Source organism: Capra hircus, chromosome 10, assembly GCF_001704415.2.
Source record: "Capra hircus breed San Clemente chromosome 10, ASM170441v1, whole genome shotgun sequence".
Classification (NCBI taxonomy): domain Eukaryota; kingdom Metazoa; phylum Chordata; class Mammalia; order Artiodactyla; family Bovidae; genus Capra; species Capra hircus.
The window spans coordinates 11802732-11824482 of NC_030817.1; positions in this window are offsets into that span (position 1 = coordinate 11802732).

Here is a 21751-nt window from a genome sequence, read left to right on the forward strand (position 1 = left end):
TATTCTTTTTAATGGCTGAGTAATATTCCATTCTGTATATGTACCACTGCTTTCTTATCCATTTGTCTGCTGATGGACATCTAGATTGCTTCCATGTCCTGGCTATTATAAACAGTGCTGCGATGAACACTGGGGTACACGTGTCTCTTTCAATTCTGGTTTCCTCCGTGTATATGCCCAGCAGTGAGATTGCTGAGTCATAAGGCAATTCTATTTGCAGTTTTTTAAGGAATCTCCACACTGTTCTCCATAGTGTCTGTACTAGTTTGCATTCCCACCAACAGTATAGGAGGGTTCCCTTTTCTCCACACCTTCTCCAGCATTTATTGCTTGTAGACTTTTGGACAGCAGCCTTTCTGACTGGCATGAAATGGTACCTCATTGAGGTTTTGATTTGCCTGAGGTCAGGGGAGGTGGCCAAGAGGAGCAACCCCACGTCCAAGGAGCAGCCGCTGTGCTGGCATAGGAGGGCCGAGAGGAGCTACTCCACGTCCAAGGTTAGGAGAGGTGGCCATGAGGATATACCCCTCGTCCAAGGTAAGGAGCAGTGGCTGCGCTTTGGAGCAGGCATGAAGAGATACCCCCTGTCCAAGGTAAGAGAAACCCAAGTAAGATGGTAGGTGTTGCAAGAGGACATCAGAGGGCAGAACACTGAAACCATAATCACAGAAAACTAGCCAATCTGATCACACGGACCACAGCCTTGTCTAACTCAATGAAACTAAGCCATGCCCTGTGGGGCCACCCAAGATGGGCAGGTCATGGTGGAGAGGTCTGACAGAATGTGGTCCACTGGAGAATGGAATGGCAAATCACTTCAGTATTCTTGCCTTGAGAACCCCATGAACAATATGAAAAGGCAAAATAATAGGACAGTGAAAGGGGAACTCCCTGGGTCAGTAGGTGCCCAATATGCTACTGGAGATCAGTGGAGAAATAACTCCAGAAAGAAAGAAGGGATGGAGCCAAAGCAAAAACAATACCCAATTGTGGATGTGACTGGTGATAGAAGCAAGGTCCGATGCTGTAAGAGCAATATTGCATAGGAACCTGGAATGTCAGGTCCATGAATCAAGGCAAATTGGAAGTGGTCAAACAGGAGATGGCAAGAGTGAATGTCGACATTCTAGGAATCAGTGAACTAAAATACCTGGAATGGGTGAATTTAAATCAGATGACCATTATATCCACTACTGTGGGCAGGAATCCATTAGAAGAAATGGAGTAGCCATCATGATCAACAAAAGAGTCCAAAATGCAGTACTTGGATACAATTTCACAAACGACAGAATGATCTCTGTTCATTTCCAAGGCAAATCATTCAATATCATGGTAATCCAAGCCTATGCCCCAACCAGTAACACTGAAGAAGCTGAAGTTGAACGGTTCTATGAAGATCTCCAAGACCTTTTAGAACTAACACCCAAAAAAGATGTCCTTTTCATTATAGGTGACTGGAATGCAAAAGTAGGAAGTGGAGGAACACCTGGAGTAACAGACAAATTTGGCCTTGGAATACAGAATGAAACAGGGCAAAGGCTAACAAAGTTTTGCCAAGAGAATGCACTGGTCATAGCAAACACCCTCTTCCAATAGCACAAGAGAAGACTCTACACATGGACATCACCAGATGGTCAACACCGAAATCAGACTGATTATATTTTTTGCAGCCAAAGATGGAGAAGCTCTATAGAGTCAGCAAAAACAAGACCAGGAGCTGACTGTGGCTCAGATCATGAACTCTTTATTGGCATTTTCAGACTGAAATTGAAGAAAGTGGGGAAAACCACTAGACCATTGAGATATGACCTAAATCAAATCCCTTATGATTATACATTGGAAGTGAGAAATAGATTTAAGGAACTAGATCTGATAGACAGAGTGCCTGATGAACTATGGATAGAGGTTCATGACATTGTACAGGAGATAGGGATCAGGACCATCCCCATGGGAAAAAATGCAAAAAAAAAAAAACAAAATGGCTGTCTGAGGAGGCTTTACAAATAGCTGTGAAAAGAAGAGAAGTGAAAAGCAAAGGAGAAAGGGAAAGATAGAAGCATCTGAATGCAGTTTCAAAGAACAGCAAGGAAAGATAAGAAAGCCTTCCTCAGAGATCAGTGCAAAGAAATAGAGGAAAACAACAGAATGGGAAAGACTAGAGATCTCTTCAAGAAAATTAGAGATACCAAGGGAACATTTCATGCAAAGATGGGCTCGATAAAGGACAGAAATTGTATGAACCTAACAGAAGCAGACGATATTAAGAAGAGGTGGCAAGAATACACAGAAGAACTGTACAAAAAAGAGCTTCATGTCCCAGATAATCACGATGGTGTGATCACTCACCTAGAGCCAGACATCCTGGAATATGAAGTCAACTGGGCCTTAAGAAGCATCACAACAAACAAAGCTAGTGGAGGTAATGGAATTCCAGTTGAGCTGTTTCAAATCCGGAAAGATGATGCTGTGAAAGTGCTACACTCAATATGCCAGCAAACTTTGAAAACTCAGCAGTAGCTACAGAACTGGAAAAGGTCAGTTTTCATTCCAGTCTCAAAGAAAGGCAATGCCAAAGAATGCTCAAACTACTGCACAATTGCACTCATCTCACACGCTAGTAAAGGAATGCTCAAAATTCTCCAAGCCAGGCTTCAGCAATATGTGAACCATGAACTTCCAGATGTTCAAGCTGGTTTTAGAAAAGGCAGAGGAACCAGAGATCAAATTGCCAACATCCGCTGGATCATCAAAAAAGCAAGAGAATTCCAGAGAAATATCTATTTCTGCTTTATTGACTATGCCAAAGCCTTTGACTGTGTGGATCACAATGAACTGTGGAAAATTCTGAAAGAGATATGCATACCAGACCACCTGACCTGCCTCTTGAGAAACCTATATGCAGATCAAGAAGCAACAGTTAGAACTGGACATGGAACAACAGACTGGTTCCAAATAGGAAAAGGAGTACATCAAGGCTGTATACTGTCACCCTGCTTATTTAACTGAAGTCAGGCAGGTTGATTCCTCCAGTTCCATTTTTCTTTCTCAGGATTGCTTTGGCCATTCGTGGTTTTTTGCATTTCCATACAAATTGTGAAATTATTTGTTCTAGTTCACTGAAAAATACCATTGGTAGCTTGATAGGGATTGCAATGAATCTATAGATTGCTTTGGGTAATCATTTTCACTATATTGATTCTTCCGATCCAGGAACACAGTATATTTCTCCATCTATTTGTGTCCTCTTTGATTTCTTTCACCAGTGTTTTATAGTCTTCTATATATAGATCTTTTGTTTCTTTAGGTAGATAAATTCCTAAGTATTTTATTCTTTTCATTGCAATGGTGAATGGAATTGCTTCCTTAATTTCTCTGTTTTCTCATTGTTAATGTATAGGAATGCAAGGGATTTCTGTGTGTTGATTTTATATCCTGCAACTTTACTATATTCATTGATTAGCTCTAGTAATTTTCTGGTGGAGTCTTTAGGGTTTTCTATGTAGAGGATCATGTCACCTGCAAACAATGAGAGTTTTACTTCTTCTTTTCCAATCTGGATTCCTTTTATTTCTTTTTCTGCTCTGATTGCTGTGGCCAAAACTTCCAAAACTATGTTGAGTAGTAGTGGTGAGAGTGGGCACCCTTGACTTGTTCCTGACTTGAGTGGAAATGCTTTCATTCATTCACTATTGAGGATAATGTTTCCTGTGGATTTGTGGAAATGCTTTCATTTATTCACTCTTGAGGATAATGTTTCCTGTGGGTTTGTCACATATAGCTTTTATTGTGTTGAGGTATGTTCCTTCTATTCCTGCTTTCTGGAGGCTTTTTTATCAAAATGGATGTTGAATTTTGTCAAAGGCTTTCTCTGTATCTATTGAGATAATCATATGGTTTGTATTTTTCAATTTATTTATGTGGTGTATTACATTGATTGACTTGTGGATATTGAAGAATCCTTGCATCCTTGGGATAAAGCCCGCTTGATCATGATGTATGATATTTTTAATATGTTGTTGGATTCTGTTTGCTAGAATTTTGTTAAGGATTTTTGCATCTATGTTCATCACTGATATTGGCCTGTAGTTCTCTTTTTTTGTGGCATCTTGCCAGGTTTTGGTATTAGGGTGATGGTGGCCTCACTGAATGAGTTTGGAGATTTACCTTCCTCTGCAATTTTCTGGAAGAGTTTGAGTAGGATAGGTGTTAGTTCTTCTCTAAATTTTTGGTAGAATTCAGCTGTGAAGCCATCTGGTCCTTGGCTTCTGTTTGTTGGAAGATTTCTGGTTACAGTTTCAATTTCAATGCTTGTGATGGGTCTGTTAAGATTTTCTATTTCTTCCTGGTTCAGTTTTGGAAAGTTGTACTTTTCTAAGAATTTGCCCATTTCTTCCAAGTTGTCCATTTTATTTGCATATAGTTGCTGATAATAGTCTCTTATGATCCTTTGTATTTCTGTGTTGTCTGTTGTGATCTCTTCATTTTCATTTCTAATTTTGTTGATTTGATTTTTCTCCCTTTGTTTCTTGATGAGTTGGGCTAATGGTTTGTCAATTTTATTTATCTTCTCAATCAACCAGCTTTTGGCTTTGTTGATTTTTGCTATGGTCTCTTTTGTTTCTTTTGCATTAATTTCTGCCCTAATTTTTAAGATTTCTTTCCTTCTACTAACCCTGGAGTTCTTCATTTCTTCCTTTTCAAGTTGCTTTAGGTGTAGAGTTAGGTTGTTTATTTGACTTTTTTCTTGTTTCTTGATGTAAGGCTGTATTGCTATGAACCTTCCCCTTAGCATTGCTTTTACAGTGTCCCATAGGTTTGGGGTTGTTGTGTTTTCATTTTCATTCATTTCTATGCACATTTTAATTTCTTTTTTGATTTCTTCAGTGATTTGTTGGTTATTCAGCAGCATGTTGTTCAGCCTCCATATGTTGGAATTTTTAATATTTTTTCTCCTGTAATTGATGTCTAATCTTACTGCACTTTGGTCAGAAAAGATGCTTGGAATGATTTCAATTTTTTTTAAATTAACCAAGGCTAGATTTATGGCCCAGGATGTGATCTATCCTGGAGAAGGTTCCGTGTGCGCTTGAGAAAAAGGTGAAATTCATTGTTTTGGGGTGAAATGTCCTATAGATATCAATTAGGTCTAACTGGTCTATTGTATCATTTGAAGTTTGTGTTTTCTTGTTAATTTTCTGTTTAGTTGATCTATCCATAGATGTGAGTGGGGTATTAAATTTTCCCACTACTATTGTGTTATTGTTAATCTCCCCTTTCATAATTGTTAGTATTTGTCTTACATATTGTGGTGTTCCTATGTTGAAGTGAAGTGAAGCGAAGTCACTCAGTCATGTCCAACTCTTTGCGACCCCATGGGGTGTAGCCTACCAGGCTCCTCTGTCCATGGGATTTTCCAGGCAATAGTACTGGAGTGGATTGCCATTTTAGGTGCATATATATTTATAAATGTTATAAATTGGAGTTACAGATCCTTTGATCATTATGTAGTGTCCATCTTTGCCTATTTTCATAACCTTTGCTATAAAGTCTATGTTAATCTGATATGATTATTGCTACTCCTGCTTTCTTTTGGTCTCTATTTGCATAGAATATCTTTTTCCAGCCCTTCACTTTTAGTTTGTGTGTGCCCCTTGTTTTAAGGTGGGTCTCTTGTAGACAACATATATAGGGGTCTTGTTTTTGTATCCATTCAGCCATCTTTGTGTTTTGGTTTGGGCGGTCAACCCATTTACATTTAAGGTAATTATTGATAAGTATGATCCCATTACCATTTACTTTATTGTTTTGGGTTCGAGTTTATACACCCTTTCTGTGTTTACTGTCTAGAGAGGATCCTTTAGCATTTGTTGGAGAGCTGGTTTGGTGGTGCTGAATTCTCTCAGCTTTTGCTTGTCTGTAAAGCTTTTGATTTCTCCTTAATATTTGAGTGAGATCCTTGCTGGGTACAGTAACCTGGGCTGTAGGTTATTTTCTTTCATCACTTTAAGTATGTCCTGCCATTCCCTTCTGGCCTGAAGAGTTTCTATTGAAAGATCAGCTGTTATCCTTATAGGAATCCCCTTGTGTGTTATTTGTTGTTTTTCCCTTGCTGCTTTTAATATTTGTTATTTGTGTTTGATCTTTGTTAATTTGATTAATATGTGTCTTGGGGTGTTTCACCTTGGGTTTACCCTGTTTGGAACTCTCTGGGTTTCTTGGACTTGGGTGATTATTTCCCTCCCCATTTTAGGGAAGTTTTCAGCTATTATCTCCTCAAGTATTTTCTCATGGTCTTTCTTTTTGTCTTCTTCTCCTGGGACTCCTATGACTTGAATGTTAGGGCATTTAACATTGTTCCAGAGGTCTCTGAGGTTGTCCTCATTTCTTTTAATTCTTTTTTCTTTTTTCCTGTTTCATTTATTTCTACCATTCTATCTCCTACCTTACTTATCCTATCTTCTGCCTCTGTTATTCTACTGTTGGTTCCCTCCAGAGTGTTTCTGATCTCATTTATTGCATTATTCATTATATATTGACTCTTTTTTACTTCTTCTAGGTCCTTGTTAAACCTTTCTTGCATCTTCTCAATCCTTGTCTCCAGGCTATTTATCTGTAACTCCAATTTGTTTTCAAGGTTTTGGCTCACTTTCACTATCATTATTCAGAATTCTTTATCAGGTAGATTCCCTATCTCTTCCTCTGATTTTTTACTTTTTATATTTTTGCTGAAAAAGATGAGAAAACATGAGTTCCTCGTGGTGATTTAAAACATGTCTATGCCATGTTGCAACTAGATTCTTTATAAGGTTGAGATTACATAACTCTGTCCATAAGTTGTCTTGTTAGCAGAAATCCCAGGTCTTAGAAATATGAAATTAAAAGACGCTTGATCCTTGGAAGAAAAGCTGTGACAAACATAGTGTATTGGAAAGCAGAAGCATCACTTGGCTGACTACTTTGGCCACCTGATGCAAAGAACTGACTCATTGGAAAAAACTTTGATGCTAGGAAAGATTGAAGGCAGGAGGAGAAGGGGATGACAGAGGATGAGATGGTTGGATAGCATCACCAACTCAATGGGCTTAAGTCTGACCAAATTCCAGGAGATGGTGAAGGCAGGGAATCATGGCATACTGCAGTCCATGGCGTCACAGGGTTGGACACGACTTCATGACTGAATAACAGCAAAGAAACAGAGGAAGGAATACATAGGTCTTATCTGTTCAAGTTCTTATTAGAAAAATTTGGTCCAGAGCCATTTTAGTTGCTAAAGCTGGGAGAAAGTAGAAGTCAATCAAATATAGCAGCTGTCTTATTTCTATACAATGATACTGCATAAGAGTTCAGCTAAGCAGGATACAAAACCCAGTTCCAGTTACTGCACTGGGAATTTCAGGTAGACTGAATGTAATTACTTTCTTTGGAGTTAGGCCAAGGTATCTGGGTTGTGAGCATCTTGTTTTGGGCAGTTTGTGCCGTGGGACCATTAATGACTAGATGTGCTTGGTGTCTAAATTCTTGATATTTCACAGAAGCCAGAAAGAAACTTCAGTAGATTGTCTTCTTCATCACTCTGATTCCAAACAGAGCAGGCTACACCTAAGAGTCATTTTTGTAGATGTTGATATAATCTGTGGAACTTTTGAGCTGTTTAGATGGTGAGTATTAGCAGATGCAGTTATTAATATTCACTATGTTCAAAGGGACTTCTAGCAACTTAAAATTCAAACAGTGCAAAATAAGTGTTTACAATGTTGAAAAAAATGAATGAACAGATAAATCTGCAGTGACTTTTTTCCTATTTACAGAAATCAGAGAGAAACCCACTGACTAGTTCCATATATTATGACCAAAGCAGACTATTTGGACAGTAACCTTTAGGCATGGTTCTACACAAGAGATTAAGTTACTCAAATAAGCCAGTTCAGTTCAGTCACTCAGTCGTGTCTGACGCTTTGCAACCCCATGAACCACAGCACGCCAGGCCTCCCTGTTCATTACCAACTACCAGAGTCCACCCAAACCCGTAACCCAAGTCGGTGATGCCATCCAACAATCTCATCCTCTTATCGTCCCCTTCTCCTGCCTTCAATCTTTCCCAGCATCAGGGTCTTTCCAATTAGTCAGCTCTTCACACTAGGTGGCCAAAGTATTGGAGTTTCAGCTTCAACATCAGTCCTTCCAATGAACACCCAGGACTGATATCCTTTAGGATGGACTGGCTGGGTCTCCTTGCAGTCCAAGGGACTCTTAAGAATCTTCTCCAACACCACAGTTCAAAAGCATTAATTCTTTGGCACTCAGCTTTCTTTATAGTCCAAATCTCACATCCATACATGAGCACTGGAAAAACCATAGCCTTGACTAGACAGACAGTTGTTGGCAAAGTAATGTCTCTCCTTTTTAATATGCTGTCTAGGTTGGTCATAACTTTCCTCCATGGAGTAAGCGTCTTTTAATTTCATGGCTGCAGTCACCATCTGCAGTGATTTTGGAGCCCCAGTAAATAAAGTCTGACACTGTTTCCACTGTTTCCCATCTATTTGCCATGAAGTGTGGGACCAGATGCCATGATCTTAGTTTTCTGCATGTTGAGCTTTAAGCCAACTTTTTCACTCTCCTCTTTCACTTTCATCAAGAGGCTCTTTGGTTCCTCTTCACTTTCTGCCATAAGGGTGGTGTCATCTGCATATCTGAGGTTATTGATATTTCTCCTGGCAATCTTTTTTTTTTTCCTCCCAGCAATCTTGACTCCAGCTTGTGTTTCCTCCAGACCAGCGTTTCTCATGATGTAATTTGCACATAAGTTAAATAAGCAGGGTGACAATATGCAGCCTTGATGTACTCCTTTTCCTATTTGGAACCAGTCTGTTGTTCCATGTCCAGTTATAACTGTTGTTTCCTGACCAGCATACAGGTTTCTCAACAGGCAGGTCAGGTGGTCTATTGTTTCCATCCATTTCAGAATTTTCCGCAGTTTTTTGTGATCCACACAGTCACAGGCTTTAGCATAGTCAATAAAGCAGAAATAGATGTTTTTCTGGAATTCTCTTGTTTTATTCAATGATCCAGCGGATATTGGCAATTTGATCTCTGGTTCCTCTATCTGTTCTAAAACCAGCTTGAACATCTGGAAGTTCATGGTTCACTTATTGCTGAAGCCTGGCTTGGAGAATTTTGAGCATTACTTTGCTAGTGTTTGAGATGAGTGCAATTGTGTGGCAGTTTCAGCATTCTTTGGCATTGCCTTTCTTTGAGACTGGAATGAAAACTGACCTTTTCCAGTCCTGTGGCCACTGCTGAATTTTCCAAATTTGCTGGCATATTGAGTGCAGCACATTCACAGCATCATCTTTCAGGATTTGAAACAGCTCAACTGGAATTCCATCACCTCCACTAGCTTTGTTTGTTGTGATGCTTCCTAAGGCCAACTTGACTTCACATTCCAGAATTTCTGGCTCTAGGTGAGTGATCACACCATCATGATTATCTGGGTCGTGAAGCTCTTTTTTGTACAGTTCTTCTGTGTATTCTTGCCACCTCTTCTTAATATCTTCTGCTTCTTTTAGGTCCATATCATTTCTCTCCTTTATTGAGCCTATGTTTGCATGTAATGTTCCCTTGGTATCTCTAATTTTCTTGAAGAGATCTCTAGTCTTTCCCATTCTATTGTTTTCCTCTATTTCTTTGCATTGGTTGCTGATCTCTCCTTGCTATTCTTTGGAACTCTGCATTCAAATAGGTAAATTTCCTTTTCTCTTTTGCTTTTCACTTCTCTTTCACAGCTATTTGTAAGGCTTCCTCAGACAGCCATTTTGCTTTTTTGCATTTCTTTTTCTTGGAGATGGTCTTGATTCCTGTCTCCTAAACAACGTCACGAACCTCTGTCCATAGTTCGTCAGGCACTCTATCAGATCTAGTCCCTTAACTCTATTTCTCACTTCCACTGGCAGTATCCCTTAGCTTTTCTTTCTTTCCACATTTCCAAATTTCAGATATATCTAGACATGCCTTAAAAATCTAGAAATTGAGTCAACATAAATATTTAATTCAACATATTTCTTAGAGTTGACATTGTTCTAAAGATAAGTAAATCCCAGCTTTTGCTTTGAAAGAGAAATGATCCAGAATGGCAATTGGCAAATGTACTTCACCCCTGAAAAACAAAAACAAACAAAAAAATCCCAACAAAACCTGATATTCAAGGCACAATATTAAAAATATCACAAAGAATATAAAGTGTTTTGAGTTGGAATTTAATGGTTTAAAGAAGGAAGAGCTCAGCTAGTGATTGGAGAGATTAGGAACAATGAACCTTGAGGGATAGGATGGATTTCTAATGTAGGAGATAGGAGGCAGCCTGTCATTCCAGGCAGAAATCACAATCAAAATGACCCAGCATGTTCTGGTATTGAAGAAAGGTATAGTTTGTTTGAATTATTGGAAGCTTACATGTAGAATGAAAGCATTATTTATGACTGATTGAGACTTTATTTTGGATGGTCTTAAATGTCAGAACAAGGTCACAGGACCCCCCAGCCATGACGGTTATGGGGGCAATCTGTATACTTTCTGAAAGTGACAAGGGCAGCAGGGTAGAGAGAACTTGGAACTAAATGGCTTTGAATTGTTCAGATAATAAGACATATGGGCCCAGATTTGGGTACTTTTAGTGGGGGTATTCCAGAAAATTTTTGGTCAGTTTTTTAAACCAATAAATGTAATTTTATGAGGAGTAAGTTCAAAGCACTACACTTGGATATATAAACAGAATTGTTATAAAATCATAATTGAGAAAATACAAAATAGTTGAAAAATCAGATTCCATACATCAAAAGAGCTACAAGTTTACAGAGACAGCTGATTAGAGATAAGTTGTCTCAAACCAATAGAACCTTATGTTTCATTCCTTCTGACCAACCACTGAGATCTTTTTTTCAATAGCATATTATCAGCATTCCTTAAAGATAACAACTCAATTATAAGTGAACAGCACAGAATATTGAGCAATATTTTTATAACAATTTGACATCATAATCTCATGACTTAAAGTGCCAAAAGAAATCTGCTGTCTAATGGTCATGTTTTGATATTATTTGGAATAGTGAATCTGATTTTTAGGTTCAACTTTCATTGTTCTTAATAAAGAAATAGATCTGCCTTGACAATTCCCATAAAGGGAGAGTTGTCTATTGTTTCTGTTATGTCATTTTAGATAGTGGAAGATGATCTTCTTGGTAACTTTCTCTCAAACCCTTGTAGTTATTAAAATTATTTTGTTTAAGCTAAAAATGTAATTCTTATGATGCTTTGCTTTCCTTTGATGTTCATTTTGACCTGTCTGCCTTATGCTGCTTTTGTTTATGAGTACTGTTTTACTCTTGTGATGTCTAGTATGAATTAAAAATTTTAAAGTCAATAAGCACCATGAGTGATACAAGAGCTATCAATTTCATGACCAGAAATCCATGAGAAAACTAGGTAGGCACTTTAGTTTAAGGGCCCATAGTGGGTGTCTTTTTCTTTCTTTTTTTTTAACCAATTCAAATAAAAACTTTCAACAAAATAAAAGTAAGGAGTACTGAAAAATTAAATTCATGCTTCTTAAGCTTCTACACTCAGTGCTGTGTTTGGTGTTATAAAAGTGGAAGCTCTATAGCAAACAATAAAACAGAAAAGGAAAAGAAAGATTAGAGGAGCCAAACAAGTACCTTTAAAAAAAATTATTCCTGAGGCCAAAACACCACATGTGCGCTCCCTCTCTGTAAATAAAAGGTGGATAACAAAGTGCTGTATTTTAAAATAGCCATGTTCTATAGCAACTGAAGCTTTATAAGGTAAATTTTTGTGTTTTCACCAGTGCCAGAAAAAAATGTTAACTTTGGTTGGGATACATTTAATAAGAACAATGCTGTATGATAGGTTAGTTAGAAGTTATTTCATATAAGAAAATGATAAGGGCCATAATTGATTTCTCACCATCTTTCAGGCACTTACTCTGCTAAAGGCTTTATGGGTATAATTTCATTTTGCCTTTACCATCATTCTGATGTTCTTGTTCAGTCACTTAGTCATGTCTGACTGTGACACCATGCATTGCAGCACACCAGGTATGCCTGTCCTTCACTCTCTCCCAGAGTCTGCTCAAACTCATGTCCATTGAGTAGGTGATACCATCCAACCATCTCGTCCTCTGTTGTGCCATTCTCCTCCAGCCCTCAATCTTTCCCAGCATCAGGGTCTTTTCCAATGAGTGGGCTCTTCACATCAGGTGGACAAAGTATTGGAGCTTCAGCTTCAGCATCAGTCCTTCCAATGAATATTCAGGACTGATTTTCTTTAGGATTCACTGGTTGGATCTCCTTGCTGTCCAAGAGTCTTCTCCAGCACCACAGTTCAAAAGCTTCCATTCTTAAGTGCTCAGCCTTCTTTATGGTCCAACTCTCACATCCATTCATAATTACTGGAAAAACCATAGCTTCAACTACACAGACCTTTGTCAGCAAAGTAATGTCTCTGCTTTTTAATATTCTGTCTAGGTTGGTTATAGTTTTTCTTCCAAAGAGCAAGAGTCTTTCAATTTCATGGCTGCAGTCACCATCTGCAGTGATTTTGGAGCCCAAGAAAAAAAGTCTGTCACTGTTTCCATTGTTTCCACATCTATTTGCCATGAAGTGATGGGACTGGATGCCATGTTCTTTATTTTTTGAATGTTGAATTTTAAGCCAGATTTTTCACTTGTCTCTTTCACTCTCACCAAGAGGCTCTTTAGTTCCTCTTCACTTTTTGCCATCATCTCATTATTTCAGCCCCACCGTCATCTTAAGAGGTGTTATTTAAACTAATTAAGTAAAATTGAACTATTCATTTGGTTTTCAAAATTTAAAAACATCTCATTAAATACTTATATAAAAATAGCATCATCTGTGCTTCTCATGTTCAACACATTTAAATGCCTATGTAAAGAGACAGTATGGTTCTTACATGTTATCTCATTGGACAGTGCTATGTCAGAAGCTAGTTAGATGTTGCTTCTTGTGAGAAAATTATGGACACCATAATTGAACTCACTGCAATTGAACTCTCAACATCTTTCATGGACTAAAGAGATTATGACATTCCTATCATCTTCACCATCATCTTGGGAAGTATAATCGTTCTGATTTTACTGATGGGGAAATTCAAGTCCCAAGAGGTTTAATTCTAAGGATTATTTACTCAGACTCATTTGTAGAAACTGTGGGACCTGGGTGAGGGCATAAATAAAGGACTTCATGCCATATGGCAACATATTTAACAGTAATAGCTCAAACTGTCACAGTTCAGTTCAGTTCAGTTTAGTCGTTCAGTTGTGTCCGACTCTGCGACCCCATGAATTGCAGCACGCCAGGCCTCCCTGTCCATCAACAACTCCCAGAGTTCACTCGGACTCACGTCCATAGACTTGGTGATGCCGTCCAGCCATCTCATCCTCTGTCGTCCCCTTCTCCTCCTGCCCCAAATCCCTCCCAGCATCAGAGTCTTTTCCAATGAGTCAACCCTTTGCATGAGGTGGCGTACTGGAGTTTCAGCTTTAGCATCATTCCTTCCAAAGAAATCCCAGGGCTGATCTCCTTCAGAATGGACTGGTTGGATCTCCTTGCAGCCCAAGGGACTCTCAGAAATCCTCTCCAACACCACAGGTCAAAAGCATCACTTCTTCGGTGCTCAGCTTTCTTCACAGCCCAACTCTCGCACCCATACATGACCACTGGAAAAACCATAGCCTTTACTAGCTGGACCTTTGTTGGCAAAGTAATGTCTCTGCTTTTGAATATGCTATCTAAGTTGGTCATAACTTTTCTTCTAAGGAGTAAGCGTCTTTTAATTTCATGGCTGCAGTCACCATCTGCAGTGATTTTGAAGCCCCCCAAAATAAAGTCGGACACTGTTTCCACTGTTTCCCCATCTATTTGCCATGAAGTGATGGGACCAGATGCCATGATCTTCGTTTTCTGAATGTTGAGCTTTAAGCCAACTTTTTCACTCTCCTCTTTTACTTTCATCAAGAAACTATCCAGTGGTAAATAAATATATTGCATTCTTCTATTTTGACACATGTACTTTCATAAAAACAAAATTGAAAAATAGATGTAAATCTATATTTTTTATATTACTCAGTTGAGTTCAGTTTTTCAGTTGTGACCGACTCTTTGCAATCCCATGGACCCCAGGGAAGCACGCCAGGCTTCCCTGTCCATCACCAACTCCCGGAGCTTACTCAAACTCATATCCTTTGAGGCAGTGATGCCATCTAACATTTTGTTGACAAAACATTAAAAGTGATTAAAGTTAACAATTGCTGTATGTTTTCAGATATTCTGTCTCTGGAGTAAAAATGTATGAATGAGTAATAACATAAGAAAATAAGAAATTATTATGATGGATATTCCTTAAAATATATTTTTCTTGTCTTGAGCACAGTAATTATACTATTATATGCAATTTTTTGAAATATTTATATTCTACCAGTGTAATAATCTAAAGGATTAAAAAATAAAGCAAAATTATATTGAAAGTATGCAACATTTGCATTTCTTTTCCCCAAATTCAAATATTATTTACCCAATATAGTTTATCAAAACTGTAAATTAAAATAAATGTAAAGGATCAAACTACTGTGCTTCAAATTTAATTTTCTTCTAAAATATTTTAAATTAAATTTTGGAAAGCCTAATAGAAGGCAATGGCACCTCACTCCAGTACTCTTGCCTGGAAAATCCCATGGATGGAGGAGCCTGGTAGGCTGCAGTCCATGGGGTCGCTAAGAGTCAGACACGACTGAGCAACTTCACTTTCACTTTTCACTTTCATGCATTGGAGAAGGAAATGGCAACCCACTCCAGTGTTCTTGCCTAGAGAATCCCAGGGACTGGGGAGCCTGGTGGGCTGCCGTCTCTGGGGTCGCACAGAGTCGGACACGACTGAAGCGACTTAGCAGCAGCAGCAGCAGCAATATATTTAAAGAATATTAAAATAATTTTCATAAAGATGAAAGGCTTACTTAAGTCTTTGAAATTTAATAAAATCTCATGAAATATTTTATAAAAACAAAACCGATCCCACTCTGAGTATTTAATAGCCATTTAAACACCAATATAAAGAGATGGCATTACATTGTTCCATGCTACATCTCTTGGTCTTCCCTGGTGGCTCAGATGGTAAAGAATCTACCTGCTGATGCAGGAGACACAGGAGACCTGGGTTCGATCCCTGGGTCGGGAAGATCCCCTGGAGAAGGAAATGGCCACCCACGTCAGTATTCTTGCCTGGGAGATACCACGAACAGAGGAGCCTGGCAGGCTACAGTCCACGGGGTCACAGAGTCGGACATCACTGCAAAACACCACAGCACGTGTTAGATCTCAGTATACCCACATATATGTACAAATTGAATATAACATAATGTTTAATGTTACAAAATGTTCCTTAGTCACCAACACAACTGTTGCAGAAACTGCTCTAATTAGCAGATGCCTTTGGAGCCATTTGTTTCAGTACAAGTTGGAAATGACACTTCATTATGTAAGAATGTATTGCATTTATGCTATCTGAGAGGAAGTTTTGACAAGTTAATTAATTTGTCTTTTATCTAAATGCCTGTGCTGCAGCTCCAATCGTCCCTGCGCTCCAAAGCAGTGTTCTTCTTTGATGTCCCCAGCAGCACCGCCCGCGAGCCTTCGCAGTATTCCAGTGGAGGTGACTTTCCTTCCGAAGAGATATGGGGAAGCATTTTTCTGGGTCTTGAATTGTGTTAATCGCGAGAATGGATGTTGACAATCGTGTGTCAGTGTTGAATGCAGTATCCTGAGTTAGTAAATGTAGTTTGGAAGTTTTGGATCTGAAAACCCCTTAATCCACAGAGCCCAGGGTAGGTGTCCTCTTTTCTGGGTCCAGGAGGCATTGTGAGACAACTGGATGATGGAGCAAGTGACAATCCAGTGAGGGCCTCTCTGATTCAAGAACCTAACCCTTCATCATGAAGAGTTAGTCGCTCAGTGGTGTCTGACTCTTTGCAACCCCATGGACTGTACCCACCACGGTCCTCTGTCCATGGGATTCTCCAGGCAAGAATATTGGAGTGGGGAGCCATTCCCTTTTCCAGGGGATCTTTCTGCCCCTGGATCAAACCCTGGTCTCAGGCACTGCAGACAGATTCCTTACCGTCTGAGCCAGCATCATGCTGCAGCTCAATTAGCCTCTGTGTTAGGTACTCAGCCGTTTTGTACCTACCTTAGAGGGTGTTGAGAAGAACAAACGTTTAGCTTCTGTTGTCAGTGATAAGAAAATAGGGGCATCAGAACACTTTTTAACCTTTTCTCAAATCCTTCCTCAAAAATGAAGGGTGAACATGTACAGATAAAGCGTATTTTTACAAAGCTTTCTCAGCTTCCTTTTACTCTGAGTCCATTAAAAATGAATACATAAATAATAAAAAGCAAAAAAGGTTTCCTCCTCTAAGACTGTTACATAGCCAAGAAGTGACTTCAAAAGCTGGATTCTCACTTCCTTCAGTAAAAGCAGTCCTGGAGCCGACTGGAGAAAACAGGGTGGAAGTGGCTTGTGGTCTGGGGGACCCTCGTCATCACTCTCCCCAAACAAAGCCAGTCTTCCCCGTCACTGCCTTGCGCCTCTGTGTGACGCACAAGTCTCCCAAGAAAAACAAGAGCACAAAAAGCCCTTCAGGCGCTAAGGAAGCTGGATGTGGTTTCAAGTGCCAGTGAAGGAGCTGAATTAAAAGCAAGGGTCCGTGGTGCCTCTAAAGCAGTGTTCAGGGCCTTAAGAATTTTTCTCTTCTATAGTGGCCAAATTCTCAGAAGAAGAAAAAAAATTGCAACTGAGGATGTCCGTGTTAGAGAGAAAATTCCTTTTATTTCCTCATCCTCCCCATCTAGCTCCATAGCCCTGTGAGTGTTTCTGAAGTAGGCATATTTTCCTGGTGATATAATATGTGTGTGTGCTCAGTGGTGTCTTCTTTACGACTCCACAGACGCTAGCCCATCAGGCTCTTCTGTCCATGGGATTCTCCAGGCGAGAGTACTGGAGTGGGTAGCCAGTTCCTTCTCCAGGGGATCTTCCCAACCCAAGGATCAGACCTGGGTCTTCTGCATCTCCTGCACTGCAGGTGAGTTTTTTAACCACTGAACAGTCGGGGAAGCCCGATATAACCCATACCGTGACACAATTGCAATAAGGTTCTTTTTTCAGGATGAATGAACGGTGACCACTGACTCCATGGTGTCCTCTCAGATTTTCTTCTTTTTCAGAGTATGTCAAGAGTGCTTTTGTTTTCACTGGATTCTTTATTGTAAGTGCATAATTGGAACTCAGCAAAGCAGTCATGAGAACATTTGCAAAACTTACAAAAATATTCATCTGTGGCTCTTTCTACGCCCCTGACAACGTCTCATTTTATTGAGGTGATGTCTTAAAAAATAATATTGCTCCACTGCAAGACTCCCGATCTTTGCTGTGATTCTCCAGTGTCCATACAATTTGCATAAATTCTTTCGTGGACAGTTTGCCACGCTATTAATGTACCTGTGCATTCTCGTGGAGTGCAGAAGTATTGCCTCCACACTCCACAGCAGTGAGTGAGTCCATGGAATATTTGAGCAGAAAGCAACTTTTCATGTCATCTGGGCTGTCATGTAACAGAACAAGAGCTGGAGACTAAAGAGTCTAAGTGCCTTTCAGGGCTACGTGCTGAGCTGGGGATCACTGATGGAACAAAAGATGTCACATCTGAGACCTGAAGAAGTGAACTGAAAGCTGGAAACTCTTAGTGGCCTTTTTAGAGCTTCTCTCTTACTTTAGCCTACTCTGTTTCTCCCTGTTTCAAATACCAAAGCCCTCCACGTTATTCTCCTAATTACATGGAATCCCCAAGAGACTGTCTCCCCACCTTTTCTAGGCATCCCCTTTGCACTAAGACTATTCTCCCATGCTCTTCCCTATATGCCTATGAAAACATAACTCTGCTCTATTCCACACCTGCCCAGACCTCAGCTACCTCTGAGGACCACTCAGGCAAACATATTTATGAAAAGTAAATGAACACAGTGTGCTTGGTTGCTCAGTCGTGTCTGATACTTTGCAATGCTTTGGACTGTAGCTCACCAGGCTCCTCTGTCTATGGGATTTTTCAGGCAAGAGTATTGGAGTGAGTTGCCTTTTTCTTGCTCCAGGGGATCTTTCCAACCCACCGAACCCAGATCTCTTGTATCTCTGGCATTGCATGTGGATTCTTTACCCACTGAACCATCTGGGAAGCCCACATGAACACTAATAACTGAATGAGGGTCTCCAAAAATCCTATGAATTATCTTCACTTAATTAAAAGACTAGTGAAAATCCTTAGCATAATAAGAACAAATGGTACTTAGTAAAAATATTGAGAATAGGAATAAAGATACAAAACTATAGCCCTACCAACATGTATTTTTGCATTTAAACACAACTGTTAATTAAATTATATATATTATATATATAAATATATTTATATTATACATATATAAATATATTTATATTATAAATATATAATATATATATTTACATTATAAATATATAAATGTATTTATAATATATAAATATATGTATGTTATAAATATATAATATTTTATATATAATATGTATTATAATATAATATAATAATATATATATATGGGCTATTGATTGGAAGACAGTGATTCAATCATTCTTGGTACATGCTTTTTGTTTAAGTCATAAAGAACACTGTATAGGTAATACTGCTCAAACACAGGTAGACCCAACTATCATTTCAATTTATGATTCCACAGCCAAGGAAGATCAGTCAAGGTGAGAATCTTCTGAGCAAGCTGCTTCAACAAGGTGAGTTGCTGTTTGGTGAGCTCCACGCTACAATGGGCACCCCGGACTTGGAAAGAATGAACCAGATACAATAAGGTCATGACAGGTGTCGATGGAAAAATATTTGCAACCTTAAATTTGAGAGTTATGCTTTATTCAGTGGGAATTTTTAGGACTTCAAGCCCAGGAGACAGCATCTCAAGTAACCCTGAGAGAATTGCTCCCAGGAGACAAGGGGAGGACCCAGGTTATATAGAATTTTTGCAACAAAGGGCAGGTAGTCTGAACATCCAAAGATTATTGCTAAATAAAACCAGATATCACAAGTTAAGGAATTTAGTGCTGTTCCAGTTATGGAAAAATGCAAGAGACTGGGCTCACTGAAATCATGCTTCTTTATGTCTGCCAAGTCGCTTTAGTCGTGTCCAGCTCTTTGCAATGCTATGGACCATAACCCGCCAGGGTCCTCTGTCCATGGGGATTCTCCAGGTAAGAACACTGGAGCGGGTTGCTATGCCCTCTTCCAGGGGATCTTCCCGACCCAGGGATCAAACCTGCATCTTCTATGTCTCCTGCATTGGCAGGGGGGTTCTTTACCACTAGTGCCCCTGGGAAGCCCTTCCTTTGATAGGCACCTCAGCTATCTGGGGTCAGCTTCCTGTTTTTCACATTCTGAGCTTCTTTCCAGGCTCATCCTAGGGAGTGTCTGCAGTTTGATGGCTGCTTCTTCCCGAGTGCCCTCGGGGCTCACCAGCTCACCTTCAGTGGTGGCTGCAATTGCTAAGGGCCATGACACCCTTTGTCCACTGATATGGCAGGAAATACTCCATTTCTCACAGGCACCACAGTAAGTTTAAATTACTAGAGATGTTGACTACCACATGCATCAGCTGAAGTAGAAGTGACTAACTCTGGACTATGGGTGTTTCTTTTAAGGAGAAATTGCCATTTAACTCTAATTCCACACCTACCCCTCAAACAAGTAACCCTTTTTAGCTTTTTATCACCAGTAACTGTCTTGCTTGAGTTCTGTTTTAAAGAGGATAATGCTTTGTACCATAAAGATACAAAATTCAGTCAAAATCTTTATATCACTTAGGATAATACTTTCATGTTTATACTCATATTGGACTTCCCAGGTGGCTCAGTGGCAAAGAATCCACTTGCTAAATGCAACAGATGCAGGAGAAACGGGTTCAATCCCTGGGTTGGGAAGATCCCCTGAAAGAGGAAGTGATGAGCCACTCCACTACTGTTTCCTGAAAAATCCCATGGACAGAGGAGCCTAGCGGGCTATAGTCCACGGGTCGCAAAGAGTCATACAGGACTGAAGAGCCACAGCCATACCCACAGTATGGGATATTTCTCTCTACTGTTTTCAACAAGGTGTTTTGGTTTTCTTTCTCCTTTTGGAGCTCCCCCAACTAGTAGGTATAGGCATCAGCTTCAGGGAGTAGAGAAGGAATAATTGAGGCGTCAGCTCTGCTGCTTGTATGGCACTCAAATTTGTGGATCTTTTGCCCAAATGCAAAGCAAAAATTCTCTAGTCATTTTGGAGTTCAGAACGAGCCTTGCCCAAATATGTCATATTTACATGAGGATTATTTTGAACTAAGGGGAAACGAGTAATTAACAAACATCTGCTCATCTTCTTATTGTCCTAGGAATGACCCTCCAATCCTTGGAAGCCCCCATTCCCTATCAAACCAGGGCTTCGATCCCTGGTCCGGGAAGATTCCACATGCTGCAGAGTGACTAAGCCTGTGGGCCACAACTGTTAAAGCCTGCATGCCCTAGAGGCCATGCTCAGCAACAAGAGAAGCCTCTGCACCACAGTGAAGAGTAGCCCCTGCTTGGGGCAACTAGAGAAAGTCCACATGCAGCAGTGAAGACCCTGCACCACAAAATGTAAATAAATAAATGAAATTATTAAAAACTTAAAAGTAGAAACTTTTGAGAGATGACTTTGTAATCTGGAACTTATTTGACAATATAGGAAGAATATGCTATGAATTAATTTACCTTCCTTGACGGAAACAATCCAGGAGACCCTAAAATGTGATACAGGTGTACTGAATGTTTACTCATTCATAATAATGGCTCTAAAATTAGTTGCTTTGTGTGCAAAATCTTATTCAGGTAGGTGTTGCCATTCCCACTGCTCAGATGAGAGAAGTGAGCCTCAGAGACGTAACCTTACGGTGTTAGTACAAGGTAGGGCTGGGATATAAACTCTGAACTTAAAAGCAAGAGAGTCGCTTAGTCATGTCCAACTCTTTGCAACCCCATGGACTGTAGCCCACCAGGCTCCTCTGTCTATGGAATTCTCCAGGCAAGAATACTGCAGTGGGTTGCCATGCCCTTCTCCAGGGGATCTTCCCAAACCAGGTCTCTCACATTGCAGGCAGAGTCTTTACCATTTGAGCCACCAGGGAAGCCCTTCCACAGTAAGGGGGAGGGAACAAAAAAAGGCATGTGATCCAATGGAAACCATATGCGGCTTGGAGATAGTTCAGAGTTTATATCCCAGCCCTGCCTTGTACTAACACTGTAAGGTTATGTCTCTGAGTCTCACTTCTCTCATCATGGAAAAAGCAAGAGAGTTCCAGAAAAACATCTATTTCTGCTTTATTGACTATGCCAAAGCCTTTGACTGTGTGGATCACAATAAACTGTAGAAGATTCTGAAAGAGTTTTCTGGAATACCAGACCACCTGACCTGCCTCTTGAGAAACCTGTATGCAGGTCAGGAAGCAACAGTTTGAACTGGACATGGAACAACAGACTGGTTCCCAATAGGAAAAGGAGTCCGTCAAGGCTATATATTGTCACCCTGCTTATTTAACTTCTATGCAGAGTACGTCATGAGAAACGCTGGGCT